Source organism: Megalopta genalis, chromosome 2, assembly GCF_051020955.1.
Source record: "Megalopta genalis isolate 19385.01 chromosome 2, iyMegGena1_principal, whole genome shotgun sequence".
In the NCBI taxonomy this organism is placed as follows: Eukaryota; Metazoa; Arthropoda; class Insecta; order Hymenoptera; family Halictidae; genus Megalopta; species Megalopta genalis.
Window position 1 is genome coordinate 32,736,429 of NC_135014.1, and position 15,633 is coordinate 32,752,061.

The following is a 15,633-nucleotide window of genomic DNA, read 5'->3' on the forward strand; positions in this document are numbered from 1 at the left end:
ACAAGTGTCGTCGCAATCAGCAATCCGGGCTTTAATTAGCCCGAGGAGCGTTCCCATCGTGTCGGAACGCGTCGGAACAATGCCTGTAGTAACCGGGAGGAACTCGTCGCCCGTTGGTACGACGATTAGAAGAACGCGAAATTTCCGATCGTTCGTTAGGGACGGCCTCGAGGGGAAGGGACTCGAAAAGGATCGCTAACGATCGGCCGATTCTGATGATCCATTGTGAACGAGCGTGTTAAGTCAGGCGCACGTGTAGCGATGTGTGCGAAGCGTCCTTGACACCCGGCGGCCTTGTCAAGAATTTTTCCGCATTCGATTGTTGTTCGAGGCATGCTCCGCGAACTGCACACCTCCGGATGGGAGGGAGGCCGGGAGGAGGATGGAGAACCGGCGGGCCGGGGACCAGAGGAAGACGCACGGAATCGGCTACTGAATGGCGGACGCGGCCTTCGGATAACCGTAGGATAGGAAACGAGACGGATCCGCAGGAGAAAAGGTATGTGTTCGCAGTTGTGTTGCTCGCCTTCTCTTGCCCCGGGAAAATGCGCTTTCTGGACCTTGGAGCGGCCCAGGATAATTGATTCCGCGACTGTTTACGTCGACGCTCGGGCCTCCAACCCAGCCATTCAAATGGAGAATCGTAATCGCGAACATAATCTGCCGGTATTGTTTACTCGTCGCGGAATTCGTCGCGTTCCGCGGCTAAAATTGTCTATGTTAATCGTGAGAAACGCAAGCTCGATGTTCCTTCCTCCTCCGATCGGATTTTAACGAAATTTAATTCGACGCGATGCGCAAACATTCTCAGACTTTTCTAACGTCTTCAACGCTGCAACTATCGAGCCCTAAACATAACTAATTTACATTGTTTTATAACTAGATAATCTATATCTAATATGATATATAATCTAATTATAATATATAATCTATAATAATCTATAATCTAATAATCTATAATCTAACTATATAATCTAATTGTAGGAAACATAAGCGAGATGGAAATGTGTTTCCTCTTTTAGTAACAGCGATAAGCTGAAAATAATGTAACAGTATCCTTAAGTTCTTCTAATTTGTCTTTTTAGTTTTATATTTAATCTATTCATTTTTGCTGTAATAAATGCATCGAATCCGCAGTCTATTTATAACGATGCCAAGATTTGAATTTACTTCAACTTCCTACGATTTTTGTCATAATAATGAATGAAGAAACAATTTCTGTGTAACAATTCTGTAACAATTTCTGACAATAGTATGTTTACAATATCAAGAATTGCAGGAGAAAAAGGTCAGAAACCAAAATAATCATTAACCAGTCATTCTTTCTGGTTTGGTAATTCTGGTGTTGAACGGCTGTATTCGAGCTAGTCTGTTTTGGCAAGAATGCACGGATCAGTCAGTCGTTGTAATTCAACCGCGGATCATTGTGTGCGAGATTGTTTTATTGCGAACACGATTTGAATGTAAATCGGTGAATGTGACGGAATGTATAGTAACCTTCTCTCGTGAATCGAACTAAGAAAGGGGATAAACATCCTTGAATGCTCCTGCTATGAAGGAGCGTTATAAAAATGAACATCTTGGCCTGTTGCACGATATTGAAGATACTTCTTTATATATTCGAAGCACCAAAGATCGGTAGCTGCTTCATCAATTTCTTTGGAATTTTCAGAGCGTATCATTCACTCGATCAAAGATCAAGAGCTGTCATCGTCGTTCTGCCAATACGCTGATTGAATAATGGAGCAGCTCGGAATCACACCGTTTAAACACAATAATTGTGCGCGACGATGTAAACCGCGGCTTTGCGATGAATATCGATTAGTTAACTATAAAACTGTGATCGCAAGAACTTCTGGAAAAATTCAGTTGATCCAGCAAACTTCGATATTACTTGATTGATTTGTACAAAATCAGCTTCGCTCGCCTGGAAGATCGTCGAATTAAGAAACGAATAGAAGAATCTGGGAAAGGTAGAGATGTCGATGCCGATGTATTGGATTGTCCGGAAAGTTCGTGCCGATTTTCGGTAGGTAGCGTGAGAGACCCGACTGAATATATCACAATTATTGAAAACAAATGACACGTGTACATATTCTAAAAGAGATAACTTCAGCCATATTTGGAAAAAAGCTTGGTTACGATTCGTTGATTTTTACTAATTTCGTACGCCTTAGAATATGATAGCAAATAAAGTGCATTTTAGGCATTTAATGCTTTTCTTTTCTCGAAAGGGCAAAAATGCCACACAAGCGGCAAATAAGATATGCGCTGTTTATGGCGATCACGCTGTAGCCGAAAGAACTATGCGGAAGTGGTTTGCTCGGTTTAAAGCTGGAGATTTCGATCTTGAAGATCAAGAACGCCCAGGTAGGCCGTCCACCACAGACGAGGATGTGATTAGCAGGAATGCTAAATAAATCAAAATCAACCATCCACGATCATACTGTGTCCATAAGCTTGGCTCCAATATTTAAATGAGCTGCGTTTTAATTTTCCGAAAAAATCGGCACGAACTTTCTGGACAACCCAATAATATTTCCGATGGAAGAGCCGGTGCGTTCGTCTCGGCGTTCACGCTAACTGGAACTTCCCACCTGTGCAACGTCGAAAGCGCAATCGTGGCCGATCGAACGCCGACTTATCCTGGTATCAGCCGGTATCTTCTTTTTCCTAGCGACGCAATCGTGTTTTTCCGTCGTGACTCCTCGCTCCGACGGTCGTGCCCTTGACGTGTCCCGACGCGGCACACGTAAGTTCATACTGACGTGCACCATGTGCACACACTGTGCACAGGTCACGAGGACGTGACGTCTTGCCGCAGCCTGAATGCAAGCGGGGCCGGTGTTTACGTGCGTCAACAAAAATCGTTCGCGAACGGTGACGGAGAAACGGTTCCGGAAACAATGGCCGCCGGTTTGATTGGGGACACCTCGATGCACCTCGTCTGCAATTGGATGGGACGAGCGTCGTATGGTAAACAGTGTGACCACGCTGTATTTGGCGATCGGAAATCGCTGGTCGTTTATTTCAGCCTTCGACGGATCGATGGCGTCGTGTCGTTCGATTAGCTGATAAGTCGACCGTGTGGCCTGGACTTCCTGGAACAGAATTATGTACCTTCAGGAGCGTGTCCTCGCTCTAAAGAACTTTCTTCGGGAAGCGCTCGCTACAAAGGGAACAGCGGTAACCAATGCAATCCGGGAGATTGGGCGCTGGTTACGGGGATCGATCGCCGAAATTGGCCCAGATTTCGACAGAGAAGCTCACCGCAATCTTTGAGATTACTTCAAGCTGGCCGTTGCTCATTGTTCTCGTAAACGATAGCAACGATTTTGATGTTTTTTATTAAATATAACGAACATACCAATAGTGAGAAGATAAGAATTTTTTTCTCTTTCCTCGGCTCTCTCTCCTTCTCTCTCTCTCTCTCTCTCTCTCTCTTTTCCTCGATCTCTCATTCAACTGTGCACGTCCGAAATTTTCAATCGGCGGGGCAACGTTAACCTGTCACAAAATATTTGAGGTTAAATGTAGCTCGCGGTGAATTACGGTTTACAAACGTTTTCTTTGTTATCGACAGGCGATGTTATTTGTCAAAAAAAATCGGTAAGGCTGCGATCTAACATAATTTATGTTATGTATAATTTATCTTATAGTTCTCTGCACTATAGGATCGGAAAGTATTACATATTCGCATACTCACGCTAAACCTACCAAGCGATAATAGTTGTACCTGGCGTGCATTGTTTCGTACAAGCGAGAAGATCGAATTTATTTAGATTTCGTGAAGCTTTTGTTATAAAACTTGCTCCAATAATGTAATTTGTTCAAGTATTTTTTATGAAAGAGTCTTTAAAGTTTGCAGAATTGCAAAATAAAAGAACGGCTAGAACTTTTCTAACGAGAAAAAGTTTATTAGTTTGCGCTGCTTCCCGCTCGGGCTGTTAGGTGGCCAGCGTCGTTGACCCTTTCTCGCAAGTAAAATTTTGCACCTATTAGCATATAATAGGCGTACTGTCAATTGTCTTCACCACAGTCTGCCTTTCGGTAGACTCGGTCAATATCTGAAGGATCCCTAGTGTGGGCGGTTTATTGCACACATATAGGTTGATCCGGTTTTTAAGGAATCCGCAAGCAGCTGGCAACCTTCGGTGGACTTTTAATTTTATTGAAATTGCGATTGTGTGTATGCGTAGATCTGCGAGTATGGGTTATGTTGGAATGATGATTGTAATGCGATTGTAACCTAGCATTAAGAGCGAATAAAAAAGCGGCGTCAAGATATCAAGAAAAGGAAGTGTAGTGAAAGTGAGAAGTGAAAAGTGCGGTGGAAAAGAAGAGGAGCAACCATTAATTGTACACAATTATTGTAAAAAATTAAACCCAAAAGTTTGTAAAAATTCACATAAATAGAATAAAATTGTAAGAGCACAGTATAAATAGAGACTACGCTCCGACATAAAATTGTAAAAATAAATTGTACGCAATCACATGAAATATACCATCTGATTTAAAATAAATAAGAAAAAAGATCACCAAAAAAATATAGTAAAATTATAAAAAGAGTACACAGTTTATAATAAACTGTGCACGACATTACAAAGAATTTTAACATTTAACAGGCCAGCGAAATTCAATTAGAACAATTTTGAAACAAAAATGCGAAACCGCTTTTCTTTCATAATTTTTTCAAGTGCACAAATTCCAATTAAGAACTTCCGAATAAATTATTCGACAAGTTATAACAATTTCAATCGTACACCAACAACAAATGATCTCCAATAACATAAACCAAGAAGTTTCTTAATGATGTTTTAAAAAGATTATTTCAATTTTAAGATTCTTCCCAATACAGCGCAGAATAATTACAAATTCTACCGATAGGCTTTCCGGTGGATAAACATTTGATTTCCTTCGTTGAACGGTGTTCCTGAAAGAATTGGACAGATCAAAGTCGACGCACAGAGGCTCGCCGCGGTGGCATTCAACAGTTGGGACCGAGGAGACCCAAGAGCGGCGGCGGCGATCGCCGCGGCGGCCGGAAGTGCGAGGTAAAACCGAAGTGTGTCGATCCGAACGACAACAAACGGCGTTCAATGCCACCGCGGAACTGCGCTGCTCCGATAAGACGGAAGTGTACGTCGCGGCTGGGCGTGAATCGTGAATCGTGCGTGTCTGCACGTATATGCACAGGCATGCATAGACGGTGGTGGCGCGTGTCGCGTGAAGGTACACGTGCCGGCGTTCCACGTGCACCCGGCCCGTATTAATAGATACACGGGAACTGGGGATTTCGGGTCGATAGCCGTGACGTCAGTGGATCAAACGGCCGAGAGAAACGGAAAAAGGCGGAAAAAGGAGATGGAACGAAAAGCGAGCGAGCGAGCGAGAGAGAGAGAGAGAGAGAGAGAGAAAGGGGGAGAGCAAGGTAGCCGTGATAGGCAGATAAAAGTGAGAAAGAGAGACGAGTTGTTTATAGAACAAACGGGAGAGAGGGAGAGGGAGAGAGAGAGAGAGACAGAGCAGAAGGTCCGATAAGTGGCGGCGAGGAAGAAGTGCCGGGAGGAACAGAGATCGAACGCAAAAAGAGAGAATAAAAAGACAGCGGGGCGGGAGAGGGGGACGCGGAGGCGAATGAAGTTCAAGGTTATCGCGTTTCAATGCACGTCCCATGCGGAAAATAGGAAAGGAGAGCGAATGGATTTTCCAGCGGCAAGGAAAAACGATAACGTCGCCCGGATGGTGGGCGGCCGCAGCGATTTCCGCAAAGGAAACCCCCTGGATCTTAAATTCAGCGAAGGGAGCTCGCGCGATCTCCTTGGCCGCCGCGACATTTGCGAAGTTTCGGCGAATCGCGAATCGTGCGCCGATTGAAAAGCGGACGTCGGGGGTTGAAGGATGCATTAGCGAAGGCTTCGCCGCGGGTCCCTGTATCGATGGGAACCGATATTACCATGAAATTGCTCGTTTGCACGTTTTTCTTCTCGCTGCTATTTTCAGCGAGGTCGCGACCCCAGCCTATCGACGATTATCTGACCAATTTGCGAACTCTGCGAATTAGTTTGCAGCCATTTTACACATTAATCGACCGATTTTTGATTTCCTCGTATCCCGAGATCGCCTGTACTAATAACGATCGTGTAATTCGGTGGCAGACGATTTTCATAATCTCCTATTTGTTCGTTTCGCGGACATCGAAGCGATGGGAAATTGGATTGTTCTTTGGTAACCATGAATTCATGGTGTTTGTACAAATTTGGAGCATTCTTTCGGAGCAAGCTTCTGCTTTCGTAAAATCCGTCGCGACGTAATCTCTTGGCAAAATCTGTTTAAGTAGCGTAATCACGATACACATGGTACTGAAGTTAGTATTATAAAAGTAGTATTATAAAATATAGTTACTATTATAAATTTATAACTATAGTATAGTAACTATAGAAAATTTATAACTATAGTATAGTATTATAGTTAGTATCATAAAATATGTCCATAAAATATATGCATAAAATGTCCATCAATACCAAGTGCAATAATTTTTCGCCTATCAATTTTCGCCATAAATCGCATAAAATCCGCAGTGCAGTGATTATCATTTTACATTTCATTTGGAGCGTGGCTCACCAGTACGCCAATAGATCGCCACTAATCGCCAATAGACGATCCGAGGGAAATTCGCCGAGCGCGAAAGGCTAATAAGCAAGTTTCGATAATCGCGGCGAGCACGTTTCGGATTTTCGTTGGGCAACCGCGATCCTACGTAAAAGCCTTTATGATTACGTGTTGGCGATGATGCAGCTGTGACGAAGCTACCCGACGGATTCAAGGAAGTGATAAACAAGAATATTTGCCCGTCCGATTCGCTTCTTTTCCGAGTGTCGCGTGTTCCATGGGCGTTCCGCGACGAGACGTCCCGATGACATTATTACAAGGCGATAATCCTCGTGACTAAGCGCAATGACGGCAGTCGGATAGCTTGTGTCGCGCTGCATCCTTCCGTGCAGATGCAACGGCGTGGACGTTGCACAAGCATGTGCAGTCGCCGAGAGGCGCACCGGCTTTACAGAACGAGCTAACGAACCGCAGAGATTTCGTGGAATATTTCACCGGTGCACGCGTTCCATTAATCGCGAAAAGGACCGATGGTGCCAACGGATGCTGCAGAATCTCCGTCGTTCCGTAAACGTTCCGAATGCGGAGAGATAAAAATTCGTTTCGGCCTTGATCGTGGCTGTTAGTCACTAGTGACCTATACTTGTACCTTGGCTACCAGGAACGTCAATACGTACCCGCGCTCGTGCAAACTGATTCATTAATTATGTTGAAACGTTAAACTCATAATCACGATGCACAAACTCGGCGTTCAAGGCGATCAATCCTACTACACGTACTACGTAGTATTGTTCTTTCCCAGAGGTGATGCAATTCCGTGAATCGTGATTACCGCGAACTTCTAATTCACGCCGGGCTTATCAATAATGCATAATATCTGAAGAATTTCCGAGCCGTTTGCTCCGTTATGCAATTTCTGTCTGCCCCGGTTATCGGGATGGTGCGAGAAGGAACGCGGCCAATTTGACCACGTCTAGAACAAATATGTCTGTTGTATTACATCATGTTTTATATTACATATTTAAATTATTAGAAATTATATTTTCGAAAAATTGTAAATTATTATAGCGAGTGTTATTCAAATAATTCCTTTTGCTGTATCGCGCGTAGAGCGCGGCTTTCTCGTATTTATAATAAAAATGAGAAGTGGAAATTCGAGGCAAAGAAATTATTGCAAGAATTTACAAACATTTTCGTGTCGTTTCAAACGCACCGGAATTGTTCAAGGAAGAAATGTGTACTTTAACCAACGTTTGAATAATCGATGGAAATAATATTTATTTTGCATGAAGATGCGCTGCTACTAAGTACCTTTTTAGACGAGGTTCTTTCGAAGCCGGTTCTCGGAAGGAGCCGGTTCGAAAACGAACGATCCTGTGTGAAAATTCGATGCAACGCCGATGGTGTGTCGCAAGTTTCGTAAATATCGAGAACAGGGCGAGATCGAGGGAAGGAGGTCGAGGCGAGGCCCGCGAATATTGACGGAGCGCGTTGTCGTGAGAAGCGGTCCCGGAGCGCAATTAAAAATGTCCGCGTCATTAGCCCCGAGGGCGATCAAAATCGCGGGAGCGAAACCGCATTAGACGGTTCGATTTGCTCGCGGGAAACAGGGAGGCCGTGGATCCGATAGGGTTAAACCACCCCCCACGCCCCCCACTCCCCCGGGCAGGGAATTCGGTCCTGGATCTTTGCGCTATTGGCCCGGCGAGCTCGAGCTTGGATCTCTCGAGTTTGTTGTCTCGGCTCTCCGGCTGTCCTCAGACCGTAATCGTATTTGGGTTAGCATGCCCGGACGTGGCCCGGACGTGGCGACCTTGAACTTGCCGCCCCCGGACGGCCGACAGAAACGCCCGAGCCCCTTCTGTCGCGGGGAAAGGATAGATACCGGGAACACGGTTCAGGAAGCGGGGAAAATCACCGGAAACCTAAAAAGATACGATGGAAAATTTATTTTTCAATTTCATCGCCGGCGCGCCGGCGAGGCTCTTTTGTCTCGAGGGCTCGCTTTCGAACTCTCTGTTCCCGATGCGCCTCTCAATTTGCATAATCAATTAGACCGTTCCGCGTTTCACCGGCTCGCCGCGGTACGCGAAACGTTCTAATAAAACCGCAACATCGCCGGGCTGATTTTGTTCAAATAAATATTGTCTGCAGCTGCTTCGAAGAATAATGGTTACATTATATTCTGTCGCGTTTCATTGATACATTTCTGCGGTTATCGTTTGATAAAAATGTTTGGATTCGTATTTGGAAAATATCGAAATGAGAAATGCTTAATTGGACGATCTGTTGACACTTCAGAAAATGTTAATGGTACAAATAACCTAGATAATTATTTATTTAGTATAGAGATTAATAATTCAGCGATTTATTTTTGAAATGTGACAAATATTAGGGTGCGCGATCTTTTGACGCTGTAAAATTTTAATAATATAATTGTAATATTGTAATATATATAATATAATTGTAAATATATTTATAAATGTATATATATATATATTATATAAATTATATAAATGTATATATATTTATAAATGTAATATATAATATAATTGTAAAATTGTAATAATATAAATCAGGTGTATTGTCGTCCATTTGATATCGAAATTAATAATTCAATGTCCCTTTAGTTTCTTAATCATTTAAATATTGCAATAAACAACCTACCGACGCTACACAAAATTGTAGCAGTATAAATAATATGCAAAATGATTTACCAATTTTATCTGATACAGAAATCGATAATTTAGTGGTTCTTTAACGTTTCGGACATCGAAACATCGAAATCGATAATCCGCCGACATTTTGAAAAATCATTTATTCGATACAGAAACGAATTCGCTGATCCGTTAATTACCGCCTATGAAAACATTGGAAACCGAGAATATTTTCTGCAACGCGACGAGAAGGCTTTACGAATCCGAATATCCGTATCCTTCTATCCTCGAGGTCCATGGAAGGATCTCCTTAGCACAGGACCTGCCGCATTCCAGGCTAGGTCGCAGCCTTCCGCCTACATTCGAGAACGACCGCCGCCAAATCGAGAACTGACCTACACGACACAACAACGTTGTTCCATCGCGACACGTATCTGGAGGAGGGAGGCGATGGGGGGGGAGGGGAATTTGGTGGGACAAGCAGGATCGAATTAAAAATTGGTCACGATCCAACGAGATAGCGGCGGCCTAGAAACACGGCGTTGTCACCTGTTGAAGGTGCCTTTACCGACGAGCATATTTATATACCTGCTTCGACGTCTGGAATTTTTTCACGATCGCGGCGAAACGCTCCTTTGTTCTAGCCGGGAACGAGAGAGAATTTGCAATCCGGAGTCGCGATCTGTGAAGCGAACGGTGCGGAAAAACTCTTAGAAAAATCCGAGACGCGTGAGAACGCGTCCGAACGTGTGATTCACCGATCGAAATCATCGAATAACAAAGCTCGACGCGCGTAGTCGTCATTCGGATGCTGACGAAGAAGCTGACGAAATCCGCGGAGCCGGATGCGAGGCCGTCTTCCGGGCGAAGGAGCATCATCGACGGGCCGGTCGTTAATCGGATATTTCTCGCGAGCAATTTGCTTATCGCCGCGACACAGCGGCCGCGGCCGTACGCGGCAAGTTTGTCGAAACAGCGTTCGCCGTGCTAATTAATTCTGCGCGCGAGCTGCGATCCGCGAGCGGAATTTCGCTCGGCGCGACGCCGCCGGGCCGAGCTCTAATATCCTGCCCGGGAGAATAGGCCAAGGAAGGTGGCAGCCAGGTCCTTCGCAGTTTAACCCTTTTAGTGCCGGAGGCCGATATATCGGCTCTTGCTGCACTGGCGAGAAGCGCCAGAGCCGATATATCGGCCCTCGGCTTATAGCGCTTTGTAATAACAAAATTTTACACATTTACGATATCTAAATATAAATATAAATATTTACGTTATTTTAATGAAGTATTATGCAAGATTATATCACAAATATATTTATGACAACATAATTTTGTTTTAGCAATGTTATATCATATTACCTATAACAATTTCGGAAGAGATAATTAATTAATTTATATATATAATTATTATATAATATTATTATATATAATAATAATATAATATATATATAATATAATATAATATAATAATAATAATATATATAATAATATAATACAATAATATTATTATATATAATATTATTTATATAATAAATAATTAATTTCGGAAGAGATAATCCGTCCGGCGCTTACCATGTAACTTCGAGTTATTTTTTATGTTTGTTATGTAATATTATTTATCTTGTTACAAAATATATCAGAAATGCAAAGTATACTCTTTGTAATAAATGATCTATATAAAATTATGATGAAAAGATGACTTTTTGTATGTGCAAATACGTTTTGTAAGAGAGAACTGGACTTCTACTTTCTTTACGATCTTTTATACCTTTGTTATTTATATAATATTCAATGAATATAGAAAATCTAGTTGTCATTGTTTTGTTCTCTATTTCGTACTTAACCCCTTAACGTGCACGCTCGAGTTAACTCGAGCGCGCTAAACTGGACAAACTGTGCACACTCGAGATAATTCGAGCGGCGTTGTACTTTATGTTACTATAATTTTTCACACTCGAATGCAATCGAGAATTGAAAATAACAATGTGAAAGCAAAAAAAAACAATCGTTTTATTGATATTTATCATTTACATGGGATTGTAAGCTATAACACTTACTTATTCAAGTATAAAATATATCCTTTTTCTACTTATCACTTACGACTTATCTCTTCCTTGTGAGCCGCCTTCCGACAGCGCGTATTCAGATTCAGATTCTGATTCGCTCATTTTTCAATATATATTTTACTAAAATATAATGTAAAATAAAATATAATAATAATAATAGTAATAATAATAATAAATAAAATAAAATAAAATAATAAAAATAATAATAATAAAATAATAATAATAACAATAACAATAATAATAAAATAATAATAATAACAATAATAATAAAATAATAATAATAACAATAATAATAATAATAGTAATATTCTGAAAATTAGAAATCATACCAATTATATAAATATCTAATATACTCAAGTTTTTGCCATTTTCTTGCCAAGACAACGTTCTAAATTGTTTTTTTACATTAAAAAAAATTGACTTTTTTCTGGCCGGCCTTTTTAAAAAAAACCGTGCATTAAGGGGTAAATTTACTGCTTTTCGAATCATGTAAATATTGTTTCTTGTTTGGTTTTTCTGAGCATTTTCCCAAACCCTAGTAAAACCGTGAAATTCGGCCGGTTATTAGGCGCCTCTTTTTCGCATGCCACTAAAAGGGTTAAACGACGGGCCGACCTAAACCCGACGTGTCCCCCGGACACGGATTACTCGATCACGTTGACGAGCGGCTGAAACGCTGGTCGGATTCCAGGTTTTGTTCGCGGAACGAACGAGCCTCTTTAAAGCCGTTTCTCGCCGGAGCCGGGGAGAGCGACGCTTGCCTACGCGGAGGCAATATCTCTCCATAATGCAACCGCGTGGTCCTGCCACGGGAGAGATCAAGCTTTCTCGAGCCTTCGGGGCGAACAAGACAATCGTGGACGACCTCGAGCGTGTGTCGGCTCCCGGCTACGTATAACGGGTTGCCCGTGACCGGGGAGGACCTTGGCCATGGATGTACGCCGGGTGTCGTGACGCAGGCGCCGCGACGCCGGCCTTTTCCTCCTTTTATCTACCTATTCCGCGGCCGTAATTTAAAAAAGGAACGGAAACAAACGAGCATCATTTAACGGCAACGTTCGCCTTCCGCTGGAACCCCTGATTTTTCGATCTCGAATTTATTCAGCGATCTTCCCGCTTCGGTGATCGATACCAGGCGTGGCCAGCCTGACAAAATTTAAAACTGCTTTTGTACGTCTATTTCGTGCACATTTGTATTTGTTATTTTGTATGCGTGAATGTTATGTTATTTAATTTATCGTGTCCGATGTGGACCGACGAAGAAGTGAAATTGATTTTGTACTTTGTACGTATTTTTATAATGTTGTATACATTGTGTGTTGTTTTTGTTTAGTACTTTTTTTATGCGCCAATGTTAATCGAATTTAGTAAGAATTTATTTCGGAAGGATCGCGATGTTTTCAGCGATGATGTCGTCGAACGTGTGTCTAAGTCGACGCGTAAACATTGCTCCGTGAATAGTTTTAACATAAATGGTCATTCATTTTCTCATTTGCAACATATTACTGATCGTTATGTAACAACTGTGCAACAAAACAAGTTCGTTGTCTCGTTTCTGCCGTATTCGGGACGCTCTTTGAATCGTAGATAGAACAATATTCCATAAAAATAGACATATTTCGCATACAAAATAACATCAAATTTGACTTAGATCGAAACTGCGCGAAGACATTAGAAAAATGGAAGAAATTATCTAGTTGATTTTATCCTGATTAGAAGCTAAGTAATTTCTCTTCGAATCATGTTCGAACGCAACGTCTCCGTTTGAGAAAATTGTTTCGGTGTAGACGGAAGGAACTTCGCAAGTAATTTGACGTTGCTTGGCCAACGATAAAGGAATATTTGCATCCTCGAGTCTAAAGTCTCCTCGCTTCCAATGCATATCTCGCGAAACGGAAGAACGCGGAGCATGCATGCTGTATCCTACTAGCGGCAGATTTGCGCAAGTTCCCCGGTCTCGGGTCCCGAGCTGCGACTACATTGGAAAATGCGTCCTGCAGCTAGGATGAAACTGGGTTACATCAGAAAAAAAAATCGCAGTATTCTCGACGTTAATACGATCCGCGTGCCGGGGTAGATCCCGGTTCACGGGGAAACTCGTAAAAAACAGACGCTCCGCTGATACGAGATTGCATTCGCAGCGCAAACCACGAAACTCGGATATCTGTGTGCACTTTTCGTTGCTTGTTCCTTTTACGAGAAGACCTGTGTCGTATCGATGAAAACATTATCGTACGGTGACCAATAATTAATAGACAGGTAAACGCTTGTTAACAAACTACGAAGTGCTGAACTCGCGATATTCGGTATTACGAATTTATAATTTTGACTGGACGAAACAGAATATTTTATTTCTCACTTTTGCCGTCGATGATCTATTTCAACCGAATCGAATGAATTTTTTTGCTGACGAAATTAATCCTAGTAAAGCTGGTCATGAAGTGAGAAGTATCCCAAAGGACAACAGATCTTGTATTGTTAAACAAATTCTTGTATATTCTCTGTGTCGTTAAACAAATTCTTGTATATCCCACTTCATTGAACAAATACAGGATCTCAAAGTTAGTATAAAAGTGAATCAATTCCAAGTAGTAATGATTCTCGGTACTAATTAATTCGTCAAGCTCGCAGTCCTGTATCTATATAAAAAGAAGTAGATTCAGTGGGTCATGATCAGACGCCTCATCTAATACAAATTAAATGATTATTTGATTATTCGTTTCTGTTTACTCGTACCACCTGTTCTAAGATACCCTGTACACGAATACAAATTTAACAAGAATATAACACCATATTTCTAATATTATTCTTGCATTATGCTTCTGTCATTTAAGCCATTGCAATAAAGATAGACAACAAAATAATTGATCGAAATGATTTTTTGAAAAGAATAAAAAACCTCTATGAAAACTTGAGAGCATCTGTCACCCACTTTCGTCCGCTCGAAATTAACGGCGCATACACCGAATAACGTAAATTAATTTACAAAATACGCATAGCAACGTTTAAAACCGACTACATCCATAGACTGCTAGCTAACGAACCAAAGCGCCAGACGACTAAAGTAAAACACGCTGCTTGATCTCGACTTCGTCTCGGCCGGATAGCTAAGCGATCCGCGCCGGAAACGCAAGAAAATCCGCATTATTCGAACGGCGCAGAACGCGCGCTCGTTTCCCGCGGTTGCCCGCCAAGATCCAGCTCGTTTGATGACCCATTGCACCTAGAGCATTAATCATTGCGCCTTTTGGATCGAGCCCATCGCTACTTATAACGGTTTGCCCGTGACCAGCGAAGACCTTGGCAATGGCTCGCGCGACGTGCTGCGACGTACCGTGAAGCCGGTCGGTTGGTGCACATGCGCCTGGTGCGCGCGCATCTCGCTCGATGCATCCGGAGGTCGCATATCCCGTGCACACCGTCAACGGTAACCTTGACCTTATACCTCGGCCCGCTGGCCAACAAGGTCCATCCACTCCTGAACGGTTGAAGGTCACCGGTACCGTGGCCAGGAAGCCGGGACGAGTGGAGGGAGCCGAGCTGATGGTAGCACCCGGCGGTGTGTGCGCGCGCGAGAGAGGACCAAGCGAAATCCAGCCGCTCGATCTCTCTCTCTCTCTCGAGGACGTGTTAACGATTCTCAATTACCGCACGTCAGCCTTTGTCTCGTTATATCTGTCCACCGCTCGCCGATTTTTCTCCCTTTTCCTCCGCCCGTTCCCACGGTGTTTCGGGCAATGCAGGACACCGAAACCCGTGTCACGTTGCGCGCCAGTTGCTTCACCGTGTGCTTCTTCGTCGGCTGATTCCGTTTCCGCGTTTGCGACGACGTTGCTCGATTAATTAACCATTCGCTACGCCATTAGCCATTTATGGTCTTTAGACACTTGCGACGTTGTTCGAATACTGCGAAGATTGGAGTATTGTTTCTTCAGTCCGTCGACGTTGTTGAAAGAAGAGCTTCCTATTTAGCTTAGTTGGTTCTTGTAGCTGCAGACTCGATTTTGTACAGAGATCCACGGTCTTGCCCTGAAAAAACGTAAACGATTTTGTTTATTGATTGGAAATTGTTTTAAAGGGGAACGATCTCGAACGGATGGAAATTTTTCAAGGGTACGAACAGAACGGAATCGAATCGAATTAAACGAATTAACCAGAACCGTACCTCCCGGTACATTGGATTGCGTAAACTTGAACTAGAAATTTCATCTAGACCGCGACGATTTATTTGTCTCGCGCGTTCTACGAACATCGTTTACGGCGAATTATTTGTATAAATATTTGTCAACCCGCTTCTGGCCG

General features: G+C 42.6%; 1 long non-coding RNA gene across 1 annotated transcript; it reads left to right on the forward strand.

Annotated features, from left to right (window-relative positions):
* The first annotated feature begins 248 nt into the window (after positions 1-248).
* Positions 249-6,521, forward strand: LOC143258861 (uncharacterized). The gene is made up of 2 exons (XR_013032764.1): positions 249-499; positions 1,673-6,521. It is a non-coding gene; the product is annotated as an uncharacterized LOC143258861 (long non-coding RNA).
* Positions 6,522-15,633: the final 9,112 nt, after the last annotated feature.